At 42.3% G+C, this 27,941-nt stretch overlaps 1 pseudogene; it reads left to right on the top strand.

Moving 5' to 3' along the window:
- The window catches only part of LOC117381896 (CLIP-associating protein 1-B-like), a 42,147-nt pseudogene extending 32,583 nt beyond the window's left edge, over positions 1–9,564 (top strand).
- Positions 9,565–27,941: the final 18,377 nt, after the last annotated feature.

The following is a 27,941-nucleotide window of genomic DNA, read 5'->3' as shown; positions in this document are numbered from 1 at the left end:
CTTTTTTATGTGGTTATGAAGTTGTTCCTTTCAGATGATTTCTTGTTTTATTTTGAAGTTGTTTGATGGGTTCCTCTTTTATTTTGTAGGGAGTCGTTCCCGTGTGAGCTGCAGTTTAACATCCTGATGCGTTTCATCGTGGATCAGACGCAGACCCCAAACCTCAAAGTGAAAGTGGCCATTTTGAAATACATCCAGGCATTAGCGGCTTTAATGGACCCCGCGGACTTCAACAACAGCAGCGAGACTCGACTCGCTGTGTCCCGGATCATAACTTGGACTACAGAGCCCAAGAGTGTTGATGTGCGCAAGGTAAGAGGGGGACCTAGTTTAGACCTGGGTCAGACCTGGGTTAGACCTTGTTTACAGAAGGTAAGGGGTTAGTCCTAGGACAGACCCGGTTTAGACCTGGTTTAGACCTGGTTTAGTCCTGGTTTAGTCCTGGTTTAGTCCTGGTTTAGTCCTGGTTTAGTCCTGGTTTAGTCCTGGTTTAGACCTGGGTTAGATCTGGCTTAGACCTGGCTTAGACCTGGGTTAGGTTCTGAGCTTTCACATGAGGCCTGTCCACATACTGAGAATGAGAAGAACTTGGATGTGGACTTGGAACTTTTTGGACTGTAAAATATTGTAAAATAATGAAATACCATTTTGTGGAGGACAGTTCTATAACACTTGGTCGGGGGAGGAGCAGCGTCCCAGTGTCGTGTCCTCTCTGCCTGGAGAGGGACACCTGGAGGACCGGTGCAAACAGGTAGAGTTTGAATAACGCAGTCTAAAACTAAACCAAAGCATCAAACCTTTTATATAACTCATACTAAAACTGAACTGAATTAAAAAACTAAGCATTTAAACTCTGACTAAATCTGTACTAACTCTGAACATAGAGCTGTTTAAATAACAGTTTAAACAGGTGTCTCAATCTAACCCAGGACAACTAAAACTCAAACTAACCCTGAACAAGGTCTTAAACATAGAACATAATATATAATTTAGCCTGAGTTGAGACAGGGCAGTTTTCAGGTGGAGGTCCTGTGTAACTGTCAGATTGTAGATTTGTTGACTTGGTTTATGGTGAATATCTCTGTAATTACTGGGCCAATCCAAATGAAACAAAAACTGACACAAAGTTCAGCACCTTCTCTGTCAGTTTAAAGGAACACAAGTCAAATTATTTTTTCACAGTAGCTTCAGAAAGTGGCGCCATTATTCAAAGTCGTGATCGTTGTCAGTTGAAAAGACTTTAAGCCATAAGATTAATGGCAAGTTTGTGGAGAAGGTTCAGCATTTGTGGATCAGAAGTTCTGAGATTTCATTGAATCTCCCATAGAGTTCTATAGACCCCTGCTCCATCTGAGATCATGACCGTATCAAATCCCTTAAAGTACTGATCTCTGTGTACATAAATCTGAGTGTTACTATGTCTCTCTTTAGGCTGCTCAGGTAGTGCTGATTTCCCTGTTTGAGCTCAACACTCCGGAGTTTTCCATGTTACTTGGAGCTCTTCCCAAAACCTTCCAGGACGGAACCACCAAACTCTTGCACCACCATCTGAGGAGCGCCACGGCTGGGATCACACCGGTACTGCACTCATAGTTTATTGAACACTGACATTGTTTGTGCTGTAGGCTGGAGTTACATTGTTTTATATATTTCTTTCTTATATTTGTGAATAATCTTTTTGTTTCTGTTTAGACTCTCAGCTCCTCAAGTCGACCTCCACTACAAAGACCAGGAAGCAGAGGGAGTCCGCTCATGTCTCCAACCAACCACGCACATAAGTAAGAACCCTGCTTCTCTAACACTGCTCCTCTGGCTCTGCTCCTGTCTGCTCCTCTGGCTCTGCTCCTCTGGCTCTGCTCCTCTGGCTACTCCTTTGGCTCTGGTCTGTCCTGTTTAAAACCTACTTTCTCTGTTCTTTTAGTGTGATGTTTGAGACAGATCCTGAGACCTCAGATGATGTTTATGGCTCCAAAAGTCCAGATGATGAGAACAGACGGGAGCCCAGGGACACACTGGTAGGAGGACATTTTAATATTGACTTTAGTTCTGAACGTCCGAAAGTCTGAATGTCTGAAAGTCCTGGTATAGTCTTGGTTTAGTCTTGGTTTGGTCCTGGTTTAGTCCTGGTTTAGTCTTGGTTTAGTCTTGGTTTAGTACTGTTTTTTCCCACACAAAATGCCATTTAACTGATGTAAAACTATGGTAAACATTTAGCACAGTTACTATCCTACCAAACCAAGTGACAGTTAGAAAATCTGTTATATGTACTTTAATTTGTCAATAGTCAGTAGTATTGGTACTAGTAGTATTCTTGGTCTTACAGTTTTCTGTGGGCGGATCCTGGGACTCCTCTGGACTCACAGACACTGAAGTTTGTCGTTCGGTTTTGGACAATAAAACGTCTTTATTGAACACACTTCCTCCTCGCACTCTGATTGGTCCACGCTTTAAGGACTACAACCCCCAGAACTACACCGACACTTCAGCTGACAGAGCAGACGAGGGAGAGGAGGACAGTAAGATAAGACCTGGTTTAGACCCATCTATTGTTGTCGTGGTTTAGTCCTGGTTTAGTTCTGGTTTAGATCTGGTTTACACCTGGTTTTACTCCTGGTTTAGTCTTGGTTTAGTTCTGGTTTAATCCTGATTTAGTCCTAGTTTAGTCCTGGCTTGGTCCTCGGTTTTCTGACCTGCTTTTGACCTGGTTTAGTCCTGGTTTAGTCCTGGTTTAGTCCTGGTTTAGTCCTGGTTTAGTCCTCTTTCAGTCCTGGTTTAATTCTAATTTAGTTCTGGTTCTTTCCGGGTTCATTCCTCATTCAGTCCTGGTTAAACATTATGTAAAATATTACTCTTTGCAGGTCATAAAGAAGATGTTGCAGAGAACCGAACTCAAAGTCCTAAAGGATTCCCAGGTAAAATCACATTCATCACTTTATATATTCAGACATTATTATTATGCTAAGGTCTATAATATTATAGTTGATACTATTCACTTTGTTAAACTCTACTTTTTTTCCAAAAACCAAAAATGTAACTTTTTGGCCAAAAAATTACTAAAATAAAAGCCTGTTTTTATTGCACTGAAAAACATGTGTCCTCACTGTGAGCGGGCTTACATGTCCACAAACCTGACACTTTTCAGTTTTGTTCCTTTAGCTATAATATTCCGCAGTATGGTACAAAATGTATCTGTCTCCATGGAGAATTATGGTTTAAGTATGTTTTTTATGCAGGTGAAATGCCACCTACAGGAAGTTGCACGCTGTAGCTTTAAATATAATGATTTTAAGTGTTTGAATGTGTAGTCTAACCAGCCATATGCACTTTAACTAACCCATGTCCCCTCCTCCAGTGTCCCCTACGGAGCAGCTGGAGCTGGTTGGGGCTCTCCTAAAGACTCTGTCGCAGGCAGAGGGAGGCGATCGGGGGCTGGAGCAGAGGAGAGCCAGCCTCCTGGAGCTCCTCAAGGTGTGCAGAGAGGAGAGCGCCCCCGTGTGGGAGGAACACTTCAAGACCACACTGCTGCTGCTGCTCGAGACACTCAACCACTGTGAGGTTAGAATATGCACAACTTTTTAAAACATTAAATCAGGACTACTACTACAACTGACATATTAACTCTATTACAACATACTAACACCACAGTGAAGTCAGTGTATGCCGTCATTTATTCCATTATATCAATGAAGACGCTCAGGTCGACTACTACACAAGTCCTACTAACTCACTGCAGTAACAGACATGGACATGTGCCATCCATTATGTCATTATTAGAGTTGGAAAAATTAATGTGTTTGCATATTTTTTTTCCTTTTAATCGTGTTAAAATAGATTGACGCATAGATTAATCTGATCCCCCTCCCTCCAGTCTGTGTCCCTCCTGTGTTCTGTGTCCTGTATCCTGTCTGTGTCCTTTCTGTTTCCTGTCTATGTATGATTTCTGCCCTTATTATATATATATATATATATTTCAACAACCTCAGGTTGTTGAAAAATGAAAAAAAACAACAACTATCCAACGACTTTCAGGGCAAAGTCCTAGTTCAGACCTGGTTCAGTCTTGGTTTAGTCCTGTTTAGTCCTAATTAGTCCTGGTTCAGTCTTGGTTGTAGTCCTGTTGTAGTCCTAGTTTAGTTCTGGTGTAGTCCTGGTGTAGTCCTAGTTTACAGTTCTGTTGTATTTCCTCAGCATTCAGTCCGTGCTCTGTCTCTGCGTGTGATGAAGGAGCTTCTCAAAAACCAACCAGTCAGGTTCAAGAACTACGCCGAGCTCACCATCATGAAGACTCTGGAGGCGCACAAGGACTCTCACAAGGAGGTATGCCAGATAACCTCCTTCTCCCTCATATATGCCAGATGCCCTCCCTTTCTATCATATGTGTCATATGTACTCCCTCTCTATCATGTCAATCAGATGCCCTCCCTCTCTCTCTCCTGTATGTCAGATACCCTCCCTCTCTATCATGTGGGTCAGATGCCCCCCCTTTCTCTCCTGTATATGTTAGATGCCCTCCCTCTCTCTCTGTCTCTCCTGCGTTAGATGCCCTCCCTGTGTGTCAGATTCCCTCCCTTTCTCTCCTGTATATGTTAGATGCCCTCCCTCTCTCTCTCTCCTGCCTTAGATGGCCTCCCTGTGTGTCAGATGCCCTCCCTCTCTCTCTTGTATATATCAGATGCCCTTTCTCTCTTTTCTGAGCATCAGGTGCCCTCCCTCTCGCTCTCGTAAATGTCAGATGTCCTCCCTCTCCTCTTCTGTGTGTCACATGCCCTCCCTCTCTCTCTCGTATATATCAGATGCCCTTTCTCTCTTTCATAGGTAGTCCGAGCTGCAGAGGAGACTGCTGTTACTCTAGCCTCCTCTCTCGTCCCGGAGCAGTGTTTAAAGGTGTTGTGTCCGATCGTCCAAACAGCGGATTTCCCTGTAAACATGGCAGCCATTAAGATGCAGACCAGAGCCGTGGAGCGGAGCAGCCCCGAGGCCCTGATAGTGCTACTGCCAGACCTCATACCGGGACTACTTCAGGTACTACTACTGCAACAGCTGCTCCTAATACTACTGCTACTATTACTGCCTGATCTCATTCATCATTAGCAGGATAGATATGTCCAGAGATATGTCTCATCTGTGGGTTATGACATATGTGTTTTGTCTCAGGGTTATGATAACACAGAGAGCAGTGTGAGGAAGGCCAGTGTGTTCTGTCTGGTGTCCATCTACGCTGTGATCGGAGAAGACCTCAAACCATTTCTGTCCCAGCTCACAGGGAGCAAGGTACAATATACTCTATACCCCGTACCACTGTACCCTAATAGCCCATACACACTACACCCTATACCCTATAGATTATACTCTATACCCTGTACCACTGTACCCTAATAACCCATACACACTATACCCTATACCCTATAGATTATACTCTATACCCTGTACCACTGTACCCTAATAACCCATACACACTATACCCTATAGATTATACTCTATACCCTGTACCACTGTACCCTAATAACCCATACACACTACACCCTATACCCTATAGATTATACTCTATACCCCGTACCACTGTACCCTAATAACCCATACACACTACACCCTATACCCTATAAACTATACTCTATACCCCGTACCACTGTACCCTAAAAATCCGTATACACTACACCCTATAGACTATACTCTATACCCTGTACCACTGTACCCTAAAAACCCATACACTCTACATACTCTAAATCTTTATAGACACTACCAAACCCTTTCTGTCAGAGGGAGCAAGGTCAGTTATACCCTGTACCCCTGTTCCCATAGACCCTGTAGATAGACCCTTTGTACCTCGTCCACAGGGAGCATGGAATCATCTGTATGCCCTAAACCCTTGTACACTGTATTTTCCATTCTTCTTGTGACTTTTTCCCTCTGTTGTTTCAGATGAAGCTGTTAAACTTGTACATAAAACGAGCTCAGACTACAGCGAGTAACAGCAGCTCCTCCTCTGACATCTCCTCATACTGAATACTACTACTAGTACTACACGTACTACCACTACAAGTACTACCACTGCAAGTACTACCACTACAAGTACTACTACTACAAGTACTACTACTACAAGTAATACTTCAACAAGTACTACTACTAGTACAAGTACTACAAATACTACTAAAAATACTACTACTACTCTTACACACTACTTTCATATGATGTATTTTATTTTGAAACACTGTTGCCAAAACCTTCTTTATTTGAACCACAACATTTTAGATGAGTTTTATTGTGATGGGCTGATTCCCACAAGTCGCAGTAAGGACACACGCGCTATAGTCAATGAGAGCCGCTCCACGTCTTGCATATGCGCTGTGCAGGGCTCCACCCACTGCCCCGCCCACTCTGCCGTCCTCCCACAAACGGACCAGGTATATTTCATTCTCCACCTTTGTCCAGCCAGATTCATCTCTACAGCTCAGTGTGACATGAGCGAAAGAGCCGTGATCTCCTCCTGTTTTAGTATAAAGAGTTATTTTGGTCTTAAATGGGGGCTTTTATTTCACAAACTCCTGATCTCTGCATGTGACCGTCTTGCTCGTCGAGGCAGAGCTGTGCAGTGACCTTGAGCAGAGATGATGGGTGAGGAGTCGAGCTGCGTCATGTGGAATCAGCCCCTAAAAGGTCATTATTTTTATCATGGAACTGACAACCATCTTTTAATTTGTAATTTTATTGTTAAGGGAGAAATAGGCCTGTCATGATAACACATTTGAAGCATAATATATTATATCACGATAAATGATAATATTGAAACTACTTTATGCCCCTAACTCAAAGCAGGATAGTCCCAGTAAATACATTTTTAAATATACTGCATCATTAGATGAGAGCTGCAGCAAATGAATATCAGGATGAACTCATAATTCAATTCAATTCAATTTATTTTTGTAATGCCCAAAATCACAACAACAGTTGTCTCGAAGGGCGTTAATGAGCCAGAGAAGTTATTTATTCTACTCTCTACAGATCTGAACGTCATACATAAAAACAGCAAAAATCTCCACCCTTAATATTGCGCCCCAGAATATTTTGTCGATACAGTGATCATCGTGACGGCCTAGAGAGAACTAGTTCAGATAATGCTTACTTGAATGATAAAGTGAAAGGTTTTTTAGTTTAAACTCCAAACCTTATATTTATTTAACCACCATAGTCGGATCATATTTGAACAAAAAATATATAATCTTTTGTATTTTATGAAGCAAAACCGCAAACATTGACTTTTTGGGAGAGAAATTTCCCCCTTTTTTTTTTTTTTTATTACAAATGCACTTTTAATCTTATCCAAACCGTCTCCATCTGGACACGACCACCCATTTATTTTTATTTTATATATTTAAATGTTGTTATTTTCATGTGTCAAATCCCAAACCCCACACTCCTTTTCCAATGTCTTCCTTTGAACTCAAAATGTCCAAACTTCCCCAAAGTCCCTGTACATTTCATTCAGTCCCTTTACATACTGAATACTGTATTATTAGTCTGTTATTGTTTTACTGTTTAAAATCACTGCCTCCAGTTTGCACAAACGTGTGGGAGAAAAAGGCACTTGGATTTGTTTAAAATCGTGAGTTTTTCTGCCAAATGAAACAAAAATAAGCTGAAATATTAGAACTGTGAATGTTTTTCAGTGGCCAATACATCGTCTGTGAAATGTAAAACCAGCCAAAATACAACGCAATAAAACCTACTCAAATATAATGAAGTAAAGTCCTGGTTTAGTCCTGGCTTAATCCTGGTTTAGTCCGCTTTATACCCTGGTTTAGTCACTGGTTTAATCCTGGGTTAAGTCTCAGTTTAGACCAGCTCCAGTGTAGTAATATTTTAGTTCAAGTTTAGACCCAGTTCAATTCTAGTTTAGTCCTTGTTTAGTCCCTGGTTTAGACCTTGATGTAGACCTTGGTTTTAGTCCTGGTTTAGTCCTAGTTTAGTGCTGGTTTAGTCCTCACAAACTGAATTTCTTAAACTTAAATAATCAGTATTAAACCTTAAACTACTGAATGTGAACACTGGTAAAACTTCAAAAATGTGAAATTTGACAATTTGACAATCCAAATTGAACTCAAATGTGAATGTTTTGTGGCAGAACTTTTAGGTGAAAAAGAGACAGACATTTGGATGTAAATAAAGCAATAAACACAACATCATTGATTGACTGTTACTGACTTAAGCCTGGCTCTGTTTTAGAACAGGCTTGACTGATCCTGGTTTGACTGATCCTTGGTTTGACTGATCCTGGTTCAGTCTTGTATATTCTGTAGAAGCTTGTGTGTGTGTGCCTTCTCTATTAAACTGTCATGAGTTTGAACCAGGGACTTATTAGAATGTGGAAAATGTATTTAAATAGTTAGAAAATCAGAAGTATCATGTAACTTTAAGCAGAAATGAATGTAAAATGTGATCGCTGCTATTCAACATAATGAGATTTTTGTTCATACTAAGATCCCATGTTACTTTATTCTCTGATCTATGTTGTAATGTTTCCTCATCACAAACAGACTTGGAGTTGTGTTTGGTTTCATTCACACATGTTTAACACACAAACCCTGCATATTTAGGCTGAGTTCTTCTTTCAAAACACTACAAAACAGGAAGTATACTCTTTTTTTAAACTCCATTTGGATAATTTCAGCCCTGGAATTGCGAATCTCAACTGAACTAAAGGTAAAATGTAGATGCATTTTGAGCTTTGGAGATGCACACTAATAAAGTGTTACTCAAACATGTGTGAATGAAACAAAACACAACTCCAGGTCTGTTTTTGAGGAAGTAACAACATTATATCACAAGAGTCAGAGTACTGGAACTTTAAGCAGTCCAGTTGTGTTGATATTTTTGTTTTAGTAACATTCTTAGTAAAATTGGGTTTAACTTATCTGCATTTAGTTCTGGTTAGGTTTAATCCTAATTCTAGACCTAACGTGGTCCTGGTATAAACTAAAGTGCATATAACAGCTAAACATTTCACAAAAACATAGTTGTCATAATTATATTTAAGATTTATTTAAAAATGTTACCTAGTTTTTGCTAGGGCATTTTGATGAAGTTTATTATGTTACTTCCTGGTTGGACACAGGCAGCAGATGTGACTTTCTGTATTTTTGTACTTTTCTTTTCAACTTTTCTTCTCAACCTGCCGCTTAACTGATGTAAAACTATGATAAACATTTACCAAATAACTATTAGAAAAATGTGGCCCCTGTCGTATGCAGTTTAAGTTTAACTCCCGTTTAAACGTTACTAGTCCATCGTACATTTTCATGGCACATCCAGATGTTACAATAACTTGGGTCACATCTGTCTTCAACTTAAAGCTTTATTCTGTAACTTTACTGATCTGAGCATTAGTCACAGTCCCTGGTTCAGACTCTTGGTGTTAAAATAAGGTTTGATCTGGCTGTACATAAGCTTGTCTGTGTGTTCTGGTGTTGTGTTAAAGTGCATGGCTCACATTTGTACCACTGCAGTCCTTATGTCTGTACAGAACTCACTATTTACTGTATGTTCTTTAATAAACTGGAATCTGCTGTCAAATTATGAACTCATCTGGGGCTTTTATTTTGAATCATGTTTCAATTGTTTTTTATTTCTTTAAGTCCTCGTTTAGTCTTAGTTCAGTGTAGTTCTATTTAGCATCTAATAGTAGATGTCAAATAGACAAACAAAAGAGGGATGGGCGTCTGGATAAAGTTCTAAAAATCCTCCTTAAAACTTCCACACATTTAAACATTTTACGTCTTTAGTGATGAGAAAATATGTTTATGAAACGTAAAGGAAATGGCAAAAATACCGTAAAACGTGTTTATTTGCTAAGTGTGAGCAGACGTTATGCTCAATGTGTCCACCAGAGGACGCTTTACACCATATTTCACCTGATGCGTCTTTATTTGAATTTAAAATATTTGTAATTATTTATTTAATGTTAAATACTAATGTTGGATCGAAAAATCGAAAAATACGATTTACATTATGATTTATTTCAGGATATTTTGGTTTAATTTAGATTTTTTTTTAGCATAAAATCATTTGGTTCAGTCCTGCTGTCGTCCTGATCCAGACCTGGATCAGTTCTGGTTCAGCCCTAGTTTAATGTTAGTTTAGACCTGGTTTTGTCCTGACTTGGTCCCTGGTTTAGGTTTGGTTGAGTCCTGATGCAGTCCTGGTTCAGTTTTGGTTCAGTCTTGGTTCAGTCCTGCTGTCGTCCTGATCCAGACCTGGATCAGTTCTGGTTCAGCCCTAGTTTAGTGTTAGTTTAGACCTGGTTTTGTCCTGACTTGGTCCCTGGTTTAGGTTTGGTTGAGTCCTGATGCAGTCCTGGTTCAGTTTTGGTTCAGTCTTGGTTCAGTCCTGTTTTAGTCCTCGTTTAGACCTGGTTTAGTCCTAGTTTAGTCCTAGTTTAGCCCGGGTTTAGTCCTGGTTTAGTTCTGGTTTGGTCCTGGTTTAGTTCTGGTTTAGTCCTGGTTTAGACCTGGTTCAGTCTTGGTTCAAACCTGGTTGAGTCCTGGTTCACTTCTGGTTTAGATGTGGTTTAGTTCTGGTTTAGTCCTGGTTCAGATCTGGTTCAATCCTGGTCCAGACCTAGGTTAGTCCTGGTTCAGTCCTGGTTCAGTTCTGGTTTAGTCCTGGGTTAGTCCTGGTTCAGTCCTGGTTTAGACCTGGTTCAGACCTGGTTCAGTCCTGATTTAGACCAGGTTTCGTCCTGGTTTAGTCCTAGTTTGGTCCTGGTTCAGACCTGGTTTAGTCCTGTTTCAGTCCTGGTTTAGTCCTGATTCAGTCCTGGTTCAATCCTGGTTCAGTCCTGGTTCAGTCCTGTTTTAGACCTGGTTCAGTCCTGGTTCAGTCCTGGTTTAGTCCTGGTTTAGAACTGGTTCAGTCCTGGTTTAGTCCTGGTTCAGTCCTGGTTTAGACCTGATTTAGACCAGGTTTAGTCCTGGTTTAGTCCTAGTTTAGTCCTGATTCAGACCTGGTTCAGTCCTGGTTCAGTCCTGGTTCAGTCCTGGTTCAGTCCTGGTTCAGTCCTGGTTTAGTCCTGGTTCAGTCCAGTCTCTGGGGCCTCTCCATCTGTTCTCGTTTAAATGTTGTTCTGATGATTTATGATGGGACCCCGACCTCAGGACCAGAGCCAAGTCCGAGGAGACCGGGATCATAACCAGACTTTAATGGGTCTTAATACGGGCTAAACACATTGGAAACAAAGAGAGGTGAATAACAGAAGGGCAACGCCGTGGAGGGCTGTGGTCCGGGTCTGAACCAGGACCAACCCAGGACTAAAACCAGGGACTAAGACAGGACTGAACAAGGTTAGAGCAGGGCAGAACGGCGGCTGAGTGTCTAGCACTTTGCCCCACAGCAAGAAGGTTTCTTTGTTAGACTCCTGGTCCTTTCTGTGCAGAGTTTGCATGAAATACTAATACTGCACTGCTCCTGCATTAGTCTTATACAGCACTTGTACACACACACTCTCTCTCTTATACTCGCTGGTATTTTGACATCATATTGTGAATATTTTGACCTGGAGGAAGATTTGTTTGTTTTTTTTCATCAGAACAAAGAGTTCTGGTTTTAACGATTCTGTTTTCTCACAAAATGGACGCTCTTAAATCCAGCAGAGAAACTGAAATATTTATGTCCATGTTTGTGTGAAAGATACAGTGAAGCAGCAGAGATGTTAGCCCCACGGTAAGTCCTGGTTTAATCCTGGTTTAGTCCTGTTTTAGTCCTGGTTTAGTCCTGGTTTAGTCCTGGTTTAGTCCTGGTTTAGTCCTGGTTCAGTCCTGTTTTAGTCCTGGTTCAGTCCTGGTTTAGTCCTGGGTTAGTCCTGGTTTATTTTATACCTGGTTCAGTCCTGGTTTAGTCCTGGTTTAGTTCCTGATCAGATTTGGACATAAATCTTACAGAATCATTAGTTTGGTTTGAGTTTCGTCAGATTCAGATTTGGGCTTGTGTAAAAAAAAAAGAAGGTGCGCTTGTTTTAATCACACAAGTTTGGTCCAAAGACACGTTTTATTCATGATTTTAATTCATGATTTATGAAAAAGAACAAAGTGAACGTGCCTCGAGCCACACACAGAACAGAACAGGACACAGATATGAACAGGTTTCATCAGAAAATATCTACTATTTATATCAACAAAACCAGGACTAAACCAGGACTAAGCCAGGACTAAACCAGGACCAAACCAGGACTGAACCAGGACTGAACCAGGACTAAACCAGGACCAAACCTGGACTGAACCAGGACTAGACCAGGACCGAACCAGGACTAAACCAGGACTAAACCAGGGCTGAACTAGGACTAAATCAGGACTAAACAAGGACTAATGAAGGCCTGAACCAGGACTAAACAAAGACTAAACCAGGACCAAACCAGGACCAGACCAGGACCGAACCAGGACTACACCAGGACTACACCAGGACTATATCAGAACTAAACAAGGACTAATTAAGGACTGAACCAGGACCAAACAAGGCCTGAACCAGGACTAAACCAGGACTAAACCAGGACTAAACTAGGACTAAAGTGAGGCTGAACCACAGACTAAAACAAGTCTAAACGAGAACTAAAGGAGGATGAATAAAGCATGTCTGAACTAGGACTGAACTAGGACTGAACCAGAACTAAACTAGAGACTAAACTAGGGACTAAACCAGGTCAGAAGCTAGTTTGAACCAGGACTAAACCAGAACTAAAACCTGGGCTAATCCCAGCCTAAACCTGGTCTAAACCCAGGCCTCTGATTGGCAGGTTGAGTGACAGTAGCATCTGTGTTATTCCCAGAGTCACATGACTGGAGCCTGTCACATGACCGCGGGGGGCCAAGGGCATCGTGGGTAATGCGGTCCGTCAGAGCGCATGCTAACGAGCCACGCACTAATTTAATCTACATCAGAAAACACAACACCATCAATCATTTTAGGGACGGAGAGATGACAGGAGAGAGGGAGGAGGAGAGACAGAGGATGACAGGGAGAAAAAGGAGGGAGAGGAGAGAATAGAGAGATACAGAGACAGAAGAGAAGGGGAGAAAAGAGAGGGGAGGAGAAGAAAGAAGAGATAGAAAAGGTGATGAGGAGAGGGGAGAGGTTTAGTCTTGATTTACACCCTGGTTTAGTCCCGTGTAGCTTTGAAAACTGCTGTCCTAAAGAAGAGCAGTCTGATGCCACAATACTGAACAATTACTGACCAATCTCAAATTTGCCGTTTTTTGGCAAAGTCCTTAAAAAGGTTATTTACCAACAGCTTATTAACTTTCTCCAAATGAACTGCTCCTTTGATGTTTTCCAGTCAGGTTTGGACCCCACCACAGCACTGAGACTGCTCTTATCAAGGTGACAAATGACATCTGCCCGAACACTGATGCAGGCAAAGTCTCAGTCTTGATCCTGTTAGATCTGAGTGCTGCCTTTGACACTGTGGATCATAGGATCCTCTTACAGAGACTAGAGGACTGGGTGGGCATCTGTGGTACTGCATTAAACTGGTCCTGGCCCTGTCTAGAAAACAGGGAGTATTTTGTTGAAATTGGAAAATGTGTCTCAGATAAAATGTCCCTGACCTGTGGGGTGCCCCCGGGGTCAATCCTGGGACCCCTGTTGTTCAATCTCTACATGCTGCTGTTAGGTCGGTTAATACACAGCAATGTGTCCTACCACAACTCTGCAGATGACACTCAGATCTATGTCTCACTGCAGCAGGTGAATATGGACCAGTGGATTCACTCTGTCACTGCATCCAACAGATCAGTGTGTGGATGCAAAACAACTTTTTCGAGCTAAACTCAGACAAGACTAAAGTCATGGTCTTTGGTTCACAGAAACATAGAGAAAGTGTCAGCAGTCACCTCCAGACTCTCTCTCTAAAACCTTCAAATCAGGCTAGAAATTTAGGGGTAATAATGGACTCAGACTCATAAAATGTCACATCACATCAAATCAATAACATCTGCAGCTTTTTACCATCTAAAAAACATTGCAAAAATCAAAGGTAAACTGTCAAAACCAGACTTAGAGAGACTTATCCATGCATTTGTCTCCAGTAGGTTAGACTACTGTAACGGCCTGCTCACTGGCCTCTATAAACGAGCCTTAGGACACTGCAGTACATCCAGAACACTGCTGCTCAGGTCCTGACTAGAACCAGGAAGTATTTCACACATGTGTCCTATGCTCAGGCTCTGGCTCCTGTGGCTCAAAGAATAGACTTTAAAGCAGCTCTGCTTGTGAACAAGTCTCTTCACCACCAAAGTACATCTCCCACATGTTAGAGCCACATGAACCATCTCACACTCTGAGGACTTTAGGGACCGGCCTCCTGCTGGTGCCCAGAGTCTAGACTAAACATGGGGAATCAGCGTTTCAGTTTTAGGCAGTTAAAACCTGGAACAGTCTTCCTGAAGATGTGAGACAGGCCTCGACTTTGACAATGTTTAAATCCAGGCTCAAAACAGTTCTGTTTAACTACATGTGACTGAAAGGTTTTTATTCTGCACTTTTCTGTTTTAACATTAATTTTCTATGTTATTATGTTTTGAGTTGTTGTTTTATGATTTTAATGCCTTTCTTATATTGTAAAAAAAATAAAATACATGCTATACAAATAAACTTGCCTTGCCTGGTTTGTTACTGCTTTAGACCTGCTTTAGACCTGTTTTAGTCCTCCTTTAGTCCTGCTTTAGTCCTGGTTTAGTCCTGTTTAGTCCTGTTTAGTCCTGGTTTAGTCCCATATAAATTCCGGTGAATGTTTCTCATATTTATGCAAAACTCCGTCTGTTTAATCGTGCTGCCATCTGCCTCTGGGACCCAGTGTCAAAACCAGTCCAGGACTAGAACCGGACCAAGAACTGGACCAGAGACTGGACCAGAGACCAGACTAAAGACCAGACTATAAACCAGGCTAAAGACCGACCTAAAGACTCCATTAAAGACCAAAGACCAGAGACCAGATCAAAGATCAGACTAAAGACTAAAGACTTCACTAAAGACTGAAAAACCCAAGAGCCGACCCGAGGGGCTGCTGTGGGACGGAGCCAGAGATTAAGGTGTCATCAAACAAAAGACAACAAACTCATTTTGTTTGAGGTATTAAAGACTAAACCAAAAATATTTATTTAGAAATTTTAAATTTTTAATATCCAAAGAGAATTTAAGATGAAATCAAAAGAACATGGGAGGGCATCTGACACACAGGCTCACATTATAATTTGGTTGAAACTTTTTATGCTACAGTGACTTAAAGCAGCTCTTATTATTCCGTACATTCCCGAGGTCTAGACCAGGTCTGGACCAGGTCTAAACCAGGACTCAGTCTGGACTCGGGGGGGGGGGGGGGGGTCGTGGAGGAGGGGTTACACACGCTCGTCTGCAGGGGCTCGTTAAAAAGTCCCCCCAAAGACCGAGTCCAAGACCTGCTCTGGGACCGGCCAGGACCCAGGACCAAAGAGTCAAACACGGAGATGAAATCCAGATGAAGTCCGACCCAAATCCTGATCCAAGTCCACAGAGAATATGCATGAGACCATGACTAAAGCAGGACTAAAGCAGGGCTAAAGCAGGACTAAACCAGGACTAAACCAGAACTAAACCAGGACTAAAGAAGGACTGAACCAGGACCAAACCAGAACTAAACCAGGACTAAACCAGAACTAAACCAGGACTAAAGAAGGACTAAACAGGACTAAACCAGGACTAAAGAAGGACTGAACCAGGACTAAACCAGGACTAAAGCAGGACTAAACCAGGACTAAAGCAGGACTAAACAGGACTAAACCAGGACTAAAGCAGGACTAAAACAGGACTAAACCAGGACTAAAGAAGGACTAAACCAGGACTGAACCAAGACTAAATCAGGACTAAAACAGATTAAACCAATAGTAAATCAGGACCTAAGCAGGACCTGGTATAATCCTGGTTTAGATTTACTTCAGCTTTAATAACTTCATGATTTAGCTTTGTCCTCTCCATGTGATGCTTTAGCCCAGATGCCCTCCCGCTCCTCCTGGTCTCTGCTTTAGCCAGTATGTCCTCACACTCCTCCTCCTGCTCAGCCCAGGTGCCCTCCTGGTCCTCCTGCTCTCTGCTGCAGCTTGGATGCCCTTCCGCTCCTCTCTCTTCCTTGTGTTACATATTAAACGTGCTAAATCCTGTTTATGCAAATGAGCCATGTGAATTATGTATGACTCCGCCCCCTCACAGCGGCAGGGTCCCAGGGCTGGTCTCAGAGGGAACTCTTCATAAAGCTTAGTCCAGATCAGATCTCTGTTTAGTCCGGTTTAGTCCAGATTCAGTCCTAGTTTTGTCCTGGTTCAGTTCTGGTTTAGTCCTGGTTCTAGTCCTGGTTTAGTTTTGATAAACTTTTTCATCAACTTCTCTTCCTTGAATTTGTATTGTGGAAAAATTACAATCCTAGTTGAAAAGTAATCATTTGTGAAGCCTGGTGAGTTTTGAAATAAACAAAAAGGTTTGTTCTTTATTACAGCAGATATGGCCAGGACACGGCCCAGACCTGCTCTGTGCACAGACCCATAGCCCCCCAGCGTCCCGTCTCTCTCCCCCTCAGCCCCTAGTCTCTCCCGAGCATCTGAACTTTGAATATTTATACCAGAATGACAAAGCTACATATATTTCAAAGCAGTGACTTTTGTTTCACACCCAGTGATACTGAACTTTTACACCTGAGGACAGATAAGACAACAAAGTCTTTCCTGGAGGATGGGACAGAGCTTCACACATGTCAGCTCTGGGTGTCTGCATTTACACAGACATGATATTTTCTTCACAACATGAATATATTTAAATTTCCATCACAGAACCAAACTCTGAAAAAAAAAATAAAAAAATCGGATATTTACAAATAAATGACCAAACTCAGTTTGTTTTAATAAATTTTATTACAAATGTACAAATGTTATTTACAGATCATTTAAAGTTGCATTTCAACATTCAGTCACCATAGCAACCAAACATCTTTTGATTGAATAAAAAGCAATATGTAGTTTAATGCCATACTGTGGAACATTACAAGCAAAGCAACAATAGCTCCATGAAAACAAGCAGGTGGCAGACTCTTCACCTGAAAAGTCACAAAGTGCAACTTTAAAAATACAAAAGCATTGTGCAAACTAAATGAAGAGATTACACACAGTGATTTCAGCACCACGGACAGCTCCTCTCACATGACACATTTGATTGTCATATTAAAGCTGCACTGTGTAACTTTTGTAGTGGTGGGTCTGTCATGTGCTTGTCTCCGTGGAGATGTTCACATTTTGCTTAAAATTTTCCATAGTATGCCATTAAACGTTTGTTATTTTTACATTTTTCAATTACAGATCCCACAGATTATTACTTGGTTTGGTGGAGTCACTTGCATGTCTGCATGGAGATTCCTAACTTTAATGCCATACTGTGGAATATTAGAAGCAAAACAACGTCGCCATGGAGACAAGACAGTTTCAGACCCTCCACCTAAAAGGTTAGTGCACCTTTGTCATGATCCGCACTGTCCGCTCCTGGTTTTACTCCTGTCCTGCTCTTTCCCTCCTGGCTCCTCCTGCGCGCACCTGCAGCCCATCAGCGCAATCAACACACCTGCTGTGCATAAAAGGAGCTGGGAGAAGAGACTCAGCGCGAGATCATCGTCGTGTCACTGCGTTCCTGTCTGTTCCTGCGTTCCTGTCTGTTCCTGCGTTCCTGTTGTGTTCCGGCCCTGGATGTCTCCTGCCTGCTCTGCCCTACGCCCGTCTGGTCTGCCTGTCGTCCTGTGGTCCCTTCATGTCACCGGTCCCTATGTGTCCTGTGTTCCTGCTCACCTGCTCACCTCCGGATCACCCGCTGTTTGTACTTGTCCTATTCTTACAATAAATCCTATAAATATTCCCCGAGTCTGCATCCTTTGGTCCGCTACACTCACCCGTTACGACAACCTTTTATTAATGTGGATTTTCGTCACTTTCTATTGTGATCAGAGGATGAAAATATATTTGAATAACTTTGACTTTTAGTGTCAGATATTTCACTAAATCAAAATAATAATAAAGCCCTCTTCTGGTTTTGTCGCTGCTGTAGTTATTCGAGGAGCTGGAGGTGTCTTGCCCAAGGACACTGCGACAGTAATCATCTCCATAATGTAAATCTGAGTTGTCACATCGTCTCATTACAAAAAAGTGCAACTTTAAAAATACAAAAGCATTGTGCAAACTAAATGAAGAGATTACACACAGTGATTTCAGCACCACGGACAGCTCCTCTCACATGACACATTTGATTGTCATATTAAAGCTGCACTGTGTAACTTTTGTAGTGGTGGGTCTGTCATGTGCTTGTCTCCGTGGAGATGTTCACATTTTGCTTAAAATTTTCCATAGTATGCCATTAAACGTTTGTTATTTTTACATTTTTCAATTACAGATCCCACAGATTATTACTTGGTTTGGTGGAGTCACTTGCATGTCTGCATGGAGATTCCTAACTTTAATGCCATACTGTGGAATATTAGAAGCAAAACAACGTCGCCATGGAGACAAGACAGTTTCAGGCCCTCCACCTAAAAGGTTAGTGCACCTTTGTCATGATCCGCACTGTCCGCTCCTGGTTTTACTCCTGTCCTGCTCTTTCCCTCCTGGCTCCTCCTGCGCGCACCTGCAGCCCATCAGCGCAATCAACACACCTGCTGTGCATAAAAGGAGCTGGGAGAAGAGACTCAGCGCGAGATCATCGTCGTGTCACTGCGTTCCTGTCTGTTCCTGCGTTCCTGTCTGTTCCTGCGTTCCTGTTGTGTTCCGGCCCTGGATGTCTCCTGCCTGCTCTGCCCTACGCCCGTCTGGTCTGCCTGTCGTCCTGTGGTCCCTTCATGTCACCGGTCCCTATGTGTCCTGTGTTCCTGCTCACCTGCTCACCTCCGGATCACCCGCTGTTTGTACTTGTCCTATTCTTACAATAAATCCTATAAATATTCCCCGAGTCTGCATCCTTTGGTCCGCTACACTCACCCGTTACGACAACCTTTTATTAATGTGGATTTTCGTCACTTTCTATTGTGATCAGAGGATGAAAATATATTTGAATAACTTTGACTTTTAGTGTCAGATATTTCACTAAATCAAAATAATAATAAAGCCCTCTTCTGGTTTTGTCGCTGCTGTAGTTATTCGAGGAGCTGGAGGTGTCTTGCCCAAGGACACTGCGACAGTAATCATCTCCATAATGTAAATCTGAGTTGTCACATCGTCTCATTACAATTTTTGATTAAACTGTATTATTATCTCTGCATATTTTCCATCAGATTTGACCCGATGATTCTCAGATCCAAACGCCACAGTTCATCTCTGAGACTCGTGACAGCTCTCAAAATGTCCGCTGCCTGCTCTGCTCCACTGCCTCTGGAGGAATGCGCAATTTCAAACTAAAATTCAATTAATCTAAGAACGCAGCGTGACGGGAATTGGCTTCACTTTTGTTTTTGACGCTCTGAGTCCCCCCTCCCTTTGCTTTCTACGCTAAGTCACTCCCCCTTCAGAGCAATATCACAACACAATCAACTGCATCACACTGATGAAACTACTGCACATCACATCAGGCTTGTCAAGTTGCTGTGTACAGTTTTGTATCATGTGTTTGTGTATTTACGGAGAATCATGTAGGTTTGTGGGTGAAGTCTTGTACAGAATCATACAGATACCCGGAAGAGATCGCTAAAATACTCAAACATGCATGGATGACATTTAAAACCTCAGGCATGCTTTTGATCAGGGAGCAACATTATAACATGGTAGAAAGCAAAAAATAAAACCTTCTAATGAAAAACATATGTGTGTTTGAGAGGCACATGGAAAGCTTCACATTCAGTAGAAAAGTATAAAAGTACTGTAAATAGCGTCTGTTTGTCCAATTGGAGCCGTTTTAGAAGTACAAAGATCCGCTCATGTTTCCACAGCAGCAGGAGAATCATCTTCAGTCTTTAAAACGGTAAAAGTTTATTCAAAGTTCCCTAGGCCAGAGCCGAGACAATGGGGCCTAAAACACAAAACATGAAGCACAGGTCAAACTGGAAATTTACAAAATGAAGATCCTGATCAAATGTGAGGTTTTGGAGCACATTTACATTTTTAGGATTAAGATTTTTTTCAACAAATATTAAAAAAGTTAAATTATGAATATCTCTGTTCTTAAGAGTTTGGATCACATTTGAAAACTATGGTAAAACTGAATATTTTCCGAAAAAAGACACAAACCAGAGTTGATGTGACATTTCAGCACCACGGACAGTTCACACATTTTACCCGCTTCAGTGAATCACTAATCCAACATTTTATTATTGAGAAACTGAATTGGCTAAGCCAGGACTAAACCAGAACTAAACCAGGACTAAACCAGGACAAAATCAGGACTAAACCAGGATCTAACAGAACCAAACCAGGGCTAATCCAGGAATTAACCAGAACTAAACCAGAGCAAAACCAGGATACAAACAAGACTGAACCAGTGACTAAACCAGGACTAAATCAGGACTAAATCAGGACTAAATCTTTTAAACAAACTCACTGTATTCTGATGGCTGATTCACTTCGTCTCTGTTTGGGTTCAAAGGTCGTCTGATGTTTCGGGCTTCATGACTTTTCACATCTCTCCCCTCCACCTCCTCCTTCTTCTCTCCACAGTGCCCCCTGTCTGCAGCCCTACTCCACTGTCAATGCAGGGACAGGTTGAGGGTTTGAATCCCGGGGCTGGCATCTGCAACATGAAGTAAGACCAGAAAACTATAAACACGTCTTATCTGGTTTCATAAAGCAGCACAAATGTATGAAATGTTGAAGGGTTTTTAATGACAAAATGAGATGCAAAACTGAAAGTAAAAGTTGAAAATGCAGTGTTTCTGGTGGAGGGTTTAATGCCAGAGTAGTGTTGTCAAAAGAATTGAAAATCAAATACTAATCAACACTAAGGGCCTCATTTATCAAGCGTTGCTCATGTGCTAAACAGCTAAACGTCCTGCTTTGGTCCTGGCTTAGTCCTGGTTCATTCCTGGTTCAGTCCTGGTTCAGTCCTGGTTCAGTCCTGGTTTAATCCTAGCTTAGTCATGGCTCAATCCTGGTATAGTTCTGTTTTAGATTGCACTCACACTAGGACTTTTGAACAGTGCCGTGTTCAAGCATGATTACGCAGAGTTCTATGGCCCACGCTCACACCTGCATAACCGAGCCACGGCATGGTAACGACATGACACATTGCTTACATGTCATGCAGCAGAACTATCGCTTTAACGGAGAAAATGAGTCCTGCTGTGCTTAGGCATGGTTTTATTGGGCTTGTATGAGTGCACCTTTAGATATTTCAGGACCAAGGACAGCTCACTGTGTTAAACAACTGCTTCAACTCCAACTTTTCTAATAAAACTATATATACTTAATGGTGGAAAGGTGATAATGTGACTACAGCCACAGGGCTTAAACCCTTTCAGACATTCGAGATATAATTTTATGCTTATATTTAAATTTCATTTCCTCTCCTCCCCCGAACCTCCAGAACCTCCAGAACCTCCCAAACCTCCCGCTGTGATCGTGTATTAGTTGTGTTTCCATCTCAGATCGTTTTGGGACTGAAGAATTCCCCATGTTTAAATATTCATCAGACAAACGCTCCTCTGACCTCCACATCTGTCCCACTCTGCACTGAGGCTCCAGAGGTTTCTATCAGAGGCTATTATTTAAATCAGAGCTATTCTGCAAACTGGACTTTTCAGAGCTTTCAACCATGTTATAGTAGTTTCCTTCTCACTGAACCACTGAAGTTGTGTTTAGAGTGACTCATGCAGGTTTGAGTAATCTTTAGTCCCCTTTATTTAAGATGTCTTTGCACCGATCTACCCCCATTTTCACCTCCACAGGTACATGCCCACTGTGACGTACACGCCCACTGTGATGTACACGCCCACTGTGACATACACGCCCACTGTGATGTACGCACCACTGTTATGTACGCACCACTGTGACGTACACGCCCACTGTGATGTACGCGCCACTGTGACATTCACGCCCACTAGGAGGGGCCGACAGAATGTGGCACTTTGTTGTCAGGACATTTACAGCGACATCAGCTCCCATTGGGGGTTTCTTTTAAGTTGTTTCAGATGAATATTGCAATTTAAAATGGCCACAGTGTAATAGATTATAAACTATAGAGCACACACAAGCACAATGTCACAATGTCTGCTTCAAGTGTACATTTTTTTGTTTTTTAGAATGTATAACTTAAAATAAAATGCAAAACAAAAACAGGACTCTTTAAAGGGTCTTAAAAGCAGGGGATATTAACTGTTAACACATTTAGATCACCATGTTAACTTTTATTGTTTTAAAAATGCTACATTTGCCCAAACCAACATACTAAAATGTTTTATGAGTTTTATAAGCTTCTGTTTTTGATCCTCTGAGTCGCCTTTTGCTCCCCGCGCTTAGTCACTCCCCCGTCAGAGTGCTAACACAAACAGCTGTCGACAACATTGACTTTTCAGTTCACCTATGGTCTGTTCATTGCTATTCAAAAGTTGTTCCCTGTCCCACTCCCCTCTGGAGTGTGCAACTGTTTCAGATGCTCTCCCACAGACTGCTCGGTGATGATTGCACCCTAGATGCCTTTCATATGCCCTGGACACATCTGCAGCCTGTCTGTCCTGGTTTAGTCCTGGTTTAGTCCTGGTTTAATCCATGGGAGTGCATCTCTCCTTCTCCTTGAGGTTTATTTTTCACACTGGGTTTGTTGTTCCTGCAGGAGTAAGGTCTATGGACAGGGAGCGCTCTTGGACAGTTCTCCATCTACTTGTTTTCTAAGAATGTTGGTTAATCTGTCTTTTACTGACCAATATCTGTTTCATTGTTTGATTTTCTAACTTTCTGTTGTTTAAAACAATGATCTTGTAAAGCCCTAAGAAGCGACAGCTGTTCTGAGTTTGGGCTTTAAAAAAATAAATTGAACTGAACTGAATTGATGATGGATGAAGTGAAATAATCTATAGTTTTGGCATTTCTTTCGGTGAAAAGTTGGTTAATGTCCTCACCTCAAAAGAGTCTGTCCAGGTGTCAACAGCAAGAGCAAAAGAACCAAAGAGACAAGAGTATATGATATCATCATCATCATACATGTAGTGGGAGAGTAAGAACAGATGAAAGTAAGAAGAGACTATATTACAAAATTGACTCTTGTGAGCTCTAAGTCAATTTATAAATCAATTTATGTTGTTACCTCCTTAAAAACATACCTGGAGTTGTGTTTTGTTTCATTCACACATGTTTAACATGTTTGTGATGACGAGACAACATTATAACATAGCTCAGAAAATAGTGTATTATGGGCCCTTTAATATGCCAATATTATAATAAAATAATATGTTTTTTACAAACCACAAATGTGCGGTTTGTAAAAAATTGGCTGTAGTTTTACGGAGACCCTTCAGGGGATTTTTTTGTGCCTCACATTAAAGTCCTGTATCTGATTTTGTTTGAGCCAAATATGCCACTACAAACCGTTTTAAATGAACTAGTTCTGTTTTTCATATTTTTAAGACAGTGAAAATCAGGTACAGCGCCTTTAAAAATATCTACTGAACAAGATAAATGAATTTCAAATACACAAAATGAACCAAATGAGTTTTAGCTGAAGACACTTCTCACCACAGAGCTCTCAGTCTTGATGCTCTTGTCTGCGCAGTACCGCTCATCTCCTCTCTGTGGCGTCCTGCAGTACCCCTCTCCCCCTGTGTGAGGCATCGTGTGCGCACGGGTCACGTGCGCACTCGCCCCATGCACTGTCTTCACATGCTTCCTCAGAGAGCTCGGGTCAGTGTAACGCTTCGTACAACCAGGAAGCCTGCACACGTACGGCTTCTGAGGACAAACCATGTTGGACCTGGTTTAGACCTGATTCAGTCCAGGTTCAGTCCTAGTTTAGTCCTGATTCAGTCCTGGTTTAGTCTTTGTCTAGTCCCGTTCCAGTACCTCTGTGGAGTGGGTCCTGTTCTGGTGCTTAGCCCGGTCTGATGCATTGGAGAAGGCCTTGGAGCAGTCCTGGTGCTCACAGACGTATGGCTTCTCTCCAGTGTGAGACCTCAGGTGAGTCTTAAGGTTCTCCAGACGCGAGTATGACTTCACACAGCCCTCGAACTGTGGACAAAAACAGGACCTAAACCAGGACTGAATCAGGCCTAAACCAGGACTTCTTTTGTAAAATTGTGATGAAAATGTAACATGTTTTAACAATTCTAACTGTGCTGTTACTGTACTTTTCATAATCTCCATACCAACAGTTGTCAGGGGAGGGGCATACAGTGGTTCTGTAGCAGAACTTCTGATGAAATCTGAAATATCTGAGCCCAGAGGTTTGTTCTTGTTCTTACAGCTCCAGGAGTGAGAACAAACCTCTACTCTTTTATGTAGTAAGAACTGACCTATAGACTGGACTGCATTTAGTCACAGTCCAGTGTGAGGCTGCAGCTCACAGACAGGGGGCGCTCAGTACACACAGGAGATAGACTGAAGTGATCAATATTTCCAATGGACATAAAGGGAAAGTATGTAAGTTTTTGTTATAGTCTGCATAACAGCTGACTGTTATGCAGACTCTTAAAGAGAAGAACGTGATTCACGTGCCAGTATTCTGTTTATGCTTTTCTAATATATCACACTGATAAAAATGGGATTTGGATTTTCACCTTAAATACCCCAGACTAATATCTGTTTATTATCATCTGTTGTATCTGGGGATAGACCCTCAGACCCCCCAGTGATGTTAATAATACATGTAGTAGTTTATATTTGTGGTAGTAGTATTAGTAGTGGCATTTGGAGTATTTATAGTAGTATTTATAGAATTATTGCAATATTCTTACCGTGCACTTGTGGGGCTTTTCACCCGTGTGGCGCCTCACGTGGACGACAAGCATGTACTGCGCCTTAAAAGGCTTCTTCTCTCTGGAACAACAGCGCCACCTACACACAAAGTCCCGCCTCTCACCATGGATGTGCTCCCCGTTTATGTGCTAACACCAAAATACACAGAATCATATTCTCTGTCATAATTATTCATCAGGATGAATGAAATCTAAAAGTTTGTCAGAACTAAACTAAACCAGGAGCAATTGTGTGGAGCTAAACCGAGGTGCTGAAATACAGTTTGAGAGATTTATTTCATTTTCAAGACTGATTTGAATCTACAATTCTGAATGCAACAAAAATACTGATTTAGTCCTGATTGAATCATGGTTTAGTCCTGCTTTAGAGTCCTGGTTCCGTCCTAGTTAAGTTTGGGTTTAGTCTGGGTTTAGTCCTGGTTTAGACTGGGTTTAGTCCCGATTTAGTCCTGCTTTAGTTCAGTCATTGTTTAGTCTCACCTGCACCAGTTGTTCCTGGGTGTTGAACTCTTTGGTACAGTCCTCCCACAGACAGTTGGTCTCATAAACCGGCTCGGATCCGGATCTGGACTGGTCCTGGTCAGGATCTTTGAGGTCTCCACTGCTCACAGTCACCTGGAGACAAAGTACAGGTCTGAAGCATAGACTGTATAAAGAAGTGGAGTAAGTCAGTGTGACATCACCCACAGTGTTCAGCTCCAGTCAAATGAAGCTCATCAAGGCCTGCAGTTATAGGGGCCAATTTGGAGCCAAGTTGCATATTGGGAATTACAACCACAAGTATCATAGCAAGACCCAATCCAGATCAAGGCTGTTGAATATAACGCCCCTTCCTGTCTGCACCACTGGTTTAGCAGAGAGCGGACACTTAGCAACGCTGTCAGTCAAACCTGCTGCTAACACTAGCGAGAGTGACCTTGGGCATGGTGCCCGATTTGTCTGTTATAAATGTTCATATCTTCTTCGGACATAGTAGCAATATATAAAAAAACAGGAGAGTAGAGCAGGTTAATACGAACATTTTAAGACCAAAATTACAAGCATGACAGCAACAGTGACAGAGAAAGGGGCTGTGGGGTGTTTGCGTGTTCTCTCTGTGTCATGTGTGGTGTTTGCGTGTTCTCTCTGTGTCATGTGTGGTGTTTGTGTGTTCTCTGTGTGTCTGTGTGGTGTTTGTGTGTTCTCTTGGTGTCTATATAGCGCTTGTGTGTTCTATCTGTGTCTCTGTTGGAGTTTGTGTGTTCTCTCAGTGTCTCTGTGGTGTTTGCCTGTTCTCTCAGTATCTGTGTGGTGTTTGCGTGTTACTCTGTCTGTGTGGTCTTTGTGTGTTCTCCATGTCTGTGTGGTGTTTGCGTGTTCTGTTGGTGTCTGTGTGGTGTTTGTGTGTTCTCACTGTGTTTGTGTGGTGTTTGTGTGTTTTCACTATGTCAGTGTGGTGTCTGCGTGTTTTCACTTTGTCTGTGTGGTGTTTGCGTATTCTCATTGTGTCTGTGTGGTGTTTGTGTGTTTTCACTATGTCAGTGTGGTGTCTGCGTGTTTTCACTTTGTCTGTGTGGTGTTTGCGTATTCTCATTGTGTCTGTGTGGTGTTTGTGTGTTTTCACTATGTCAGTGTGGTGTCTGCGTGTTTTCACTTTGTCTGTGTGGTGTTTGCGTATTCTCATTGTGTCTGTGTGGTGTTTGCATATTTTCCTGGTGTGTGTGGTGTTTGCGTGTTCTCTTAGTGTGTGTGTGTGGTGTTTTGTGTGTTCTCTCTGTGTCTGTGTGGTGTTTGTGTAATCTCATTGTGTCTGTGGTGTTTGCGTGTTTTCACTTTGTCTGTGTGGTGTTTGTGTAATCTCATTGTGTCTGTGTGGTGTTTGCGTGTTCCCACTGTGTCTGTGTGGTGTTTGCATATTTTCCTGGTGTGTGTGGTGTTTGCGTGTTCTCTTAGTGTGTGTGTGTGGTGTTTTGTGTGTTCTCTCTGTGTCTGTGTGGTGTTAGCGTGTTCTCTTGCTGTCTGTGTCGTGTTTGCGTATTCTCTCTGTCTGTGTAATGTTTCCGTGTTCTCTTGGTGTCTGTGTAGTGTTTGCGTGTTCTCTCCGTGTAGTGTTTGCATGTTCTCTTGGTGTCTGTGTGTCTGTCGTATTTGTGTGTTCTCTCTGTGTATGTGTGCTGTTAGTGTGTTCTCTTGGTGTCTGTGTCATGTTTGCGTGTTCTCTCTGTGTCTGTGTAGTGTTTCCATGTTCTCTTGGTGTCTGTGTAGTGTTTCCGTGTTCTCTTGTCTGTGTAGTATTTGCGTGTTCTCTTGGTGTCTGTGTCGTATTTGCGTGTTCTCTTGGTGCATGTGTGGTGTTTGCATATTCTGTCTGTGTCTGTGTGGTGTTTGCATGTTCTCTTGGTGTCTGTGTGGGGTTTCCCCCTTCAGCTCAAAAGATGCACAAAGGTCAAATCCAGGTAAGGTCCTGTCCTTACCAAGACTAGCATTAAGATCATGGCGATGGGCCCCGGGCACTGTGCTGCTCACTGCTCCTGAGGAGATGCCCCAGTGGCATTGAAGGATGGGTCAAATGCAGAGGACCAATGAACTTAAACCAGGACTCTCCTCTCGTTTGAACACTGGGATCAGACGGCTCTGTAGCACCCCCTGGTACTGTCTGTGTAAAACTGCTCATGATCCCGTCCCCCACCCTTTCTGTGTCTCTGTGTGTCTATGTCTCCATCTTCCTGCTCTCTCTCCCTGCTGTTTGCTTAATCTTTACCCCCCCTCCTCCTTTACTTCCTCGCTATCTCTCTCTTTTTCCCTCTCTTCCTCTCTTCCCCACCCTTCCTCCTCCTTTGGTTCTCTCTCTTTTCTCTGACCCTCTCTCTCATTCCTCTATTCTCCCTCCCTCTCTCTAGTATTACTTTTCTTGATAAATGCACTGTTGTCCGGAGCACCAGACCCCAGGGGCCTGTGTGAGTAATCTGCCCGCTCTCTGTGCTCCGTTCGGGGGTGATACATGAGCAAGGCCCCTGAAGCCTGGAGCCTG

Source organism: Periophthalmus magnuspinnatus, chromosome 2 (genome assembly GCF_009829125.3).
Source record: "Periophthalmus magnuspinnatus isolate fPerMag1 chromosome 2, fPerMag1.2.pri, whole genome shotgun sequence".
NCBI lineage: Eukaryota > Metazoa > Chordata > Actinopteri > Gobiiformes > Gobiidae > Periophthalmus > Periophthalmus magnuspinnatus.
This window is presented reverse-complemented; position numbering and strand designations above follow the sequence as displayed.